The sequence below is a fragment of the Cupressus sempervirens genome, chromosome 9 (genome assembly GCF_028749045.1).
Source record: "Cupressus sempervirens isolate cs-2001-9-10 chromosome 9, ASM2874904v1, whole genome shotgun sequence".
NCBI classification, from domain to species: Eukaryota; Viridiplantae; Streptophyta; class Pinopsida; order Cupressales; family Cupressaceae; genus Cupressus; species Cupressus sempervirens.
The window spans coordinates 580,732,583-580,735,347 of record NC_143126.1 but is presented as its reverse complement, the minus strand read 5'-3'; the positions used below and the strand labels follow the sequence as shown (position 1 = coordinate 580,735,347).

The window sequence follows — 2,765 nt, the reverse complement described above, 5'->3', positions numbered from 1 at the left end:
TGAATAGAGTATGCTGAAAAGACTTTGTGACGATTGCATTTGTTTTAGATGTATGATTAATTTATAAGTAGTTGTGTGCAGATATCCAGAGGATGTGGAAAGGTGTGATAGAAAGTGGATTGTTTTACGATTTAAGGGAATACTGTAGGTGATATTATGTCAACGAATTCTAATGAGCCACCATCATCTAATTTCAAGAAGGTTACAATTGATGGAGATTTGTCGGGTTGTGTTAAGCTAGATCTCCCCGCATAAATCTGGTAACGCAAGAGCAGACCAGATTATGTTACATGTTTCATGTGAATTTTGAAATGAGAAGTGAAGTTGTTTGGAAATGAAAACAACGTTGTTAATTTGAACGAGCAGTGGCAAAGCCTTTAGCATACACATTCATCCCATACACGGGAAGAAAGAAATAAAATACCTTTTTAAATACAGAGAGTTTGACGGTGTGATTTGTCGAGCTTGGTAACATGGGCTTGTGACCTGAGTGGAGATGGATAAGGTGGAGGAACAAGAGAGTTAAATAGCTGGCGAGGAGGGAAGATGCATGGAATATAATGTGGCCCGCCCTGCTCCAAGTAGAGAGTTGTTGTGGGGCCATCCTTTGAAGGAAGGATGCCATGTCTCACAGCGTAAGACGGAGGGGAAAACGTGAGGCTGGTTTCATAGAGCAACAAACACGTCCCGCTCCCTACAGTGGAAGGATTACACACCGCTTGCCCCTCTACCCACTGATCCTCCCAGCCTCCTCATCCTCAGACCTCCACCTTTTGCTTGCCACTAATCTCTATTTTCTATTTCGTGGGGACTACTTTTCCTATAAGATAGAAATTACAAATGTCACAAATTTTTTGATTTCCTTAATGAAGAAATATTTACAAGATATAGACTCCGTAAGGAAACAGTCACTTACCAATGAGAACATTTGACTTCTACACTCGTGACAAATTTGGTCAATGAGTATAATATCAGGTGTATAAAGTCTCCACCTTACCACCTACATGTTAATGACCAAGAAGGAATAAACATAGGAAAATATAGTCTCTTCTAACTAAGACAATTACAATCCAAAAATGATATAGGGCTAACAGGTCTTAGTAATCCACTAGGGCATATAAAACAACATGAAATACAACAATTGGTTTTACATCACCTAAACTAGTGTATTGTAAGAAAACAATTATGCCAATTGAACTTGAACTCAAGACACTCATAACATTTCTCATCTAAGATATTAGTCTAACCATACCGTGGAAGGAAATGATCTTACAACTCAATGCTTTGGATAAATTTAGGAAATTTTCACTACACAAAATATAAATAATTCAAAGTTAGAGAAAATAATGGCAGAACAAATATATAAAAGACAAGAAGTTCTTTCTGGGTGAATGGGCTCTTCGATTTGACTCTAGTTATCAAAACACTCTAAGAAAGTTCTAAATATGCTAGTTAGGTTCATATAAAATCAACAAGGTTTGTGATAATGGACTTTTTAAACTCGCAACCATTGATCATGTGAGATACAAGTTTCTTGTTAATGGGCACCATTTGACATTGCATCACAAACCTAAAATGAAGGTGGAGTTTTTGCAACAATTTGGAGAATACAAGTCAGTCATGACTTTTATACTTGAAGAAATTGACCCTGCTATGCTATCTTCTTCCACATAATCAACCCTTCTTCAATTACTCATAATAGTTTATTTTTCCTTTAGTAGATATACCTTTCTTTGTAATATACTTTTCACTTATAGCTACTGCATGAAGGGTTTGGTAGTTAAATTCATAAATGTGAGGGTGATAAGGATGTATATTAATTCAATACTAGGGATAGGACATAAAATGTATTAATTTCACTTCAGTTCAATTTATTTGTATTACCACACAAACTTGTTCTATGTTGCATTATGAAAAACAGTGGGACCTATTGTCTACTTTGAGATAGGAGGGGGGGAGTCAATGTGTTATGCTTAGTCATGCTTAGTTATTTATGGACGTGACATCAATTTTTAAAATGGGTTATTATTATTTGAAATTATTGCATCTCTCATTTATCAAGGTATGTGGCGATGTGACATTTTAATTACAAAAAAAATTCTCAAAGTACTTATGTCTCATCACCTCCTCATAAATCATTCCTATGCTAAATTTATAAAGAGAGGAAATTGTAGAGTAAAAATAGAAACTAAGGCTTAATAGATATACATTGATTGAGTAAGAGATTGCCAAAATTTCAGCCAATATTGTATCAATTCGGAGCTAAGTTTTAGAACCTTGTAGCTAGGTATATGAATTTTTATAAGGTTTTCATAAATATTGGATTCTGATAAGCAATTTCCTCCATTTTTCATCATAGATGGAGCTCCGATTTGCCATGAGATGACTATGCTTAATGTACTCTTACAAGATCAAAGCTATTGGTAGATGTTTGAGGATTGTGGTTGGTAAATTATTTATTGAAGCTTAGTAACTATGATGAGAAGATTTCCATAACATTTCTAAGGTCTCTTAAAAATGATGTTGCAAATGTAAAGGATTTGAAAGTGGATCTTTCAGAGACAATTGTGGCAGAGGCAACTAGGTTACCTATTGAAGGAGATATGTATCCTGATACCATATATGCCATACTAGATGGAACTTAGTTTACCCTACACCTAGAACCTCTTTTTGTAGTAGACATGAAATAGGATATGAAGAGAATAACATCACTGAAGGATTATATTTAGATAAAAATATTTGAGATTAAATATCTCACATGCAAA

General features: G+C 34.8%; 1 non-coding gene across 1 annotated transcript; it reads left to right on the top strand.

The window, feature by feature from the left end:
• The first annotated feature begins 458 nt into the window (after window positions 1–458).
• LOC149539998 (signal recognition particle RNA) lies at window positions 459–774 on the top strand. Its single transcript, XR_016356631.1, has one exon.
• The last annotated feature ends 1,991 nt before the right edge of the window (window positions 775–2,765 follow it).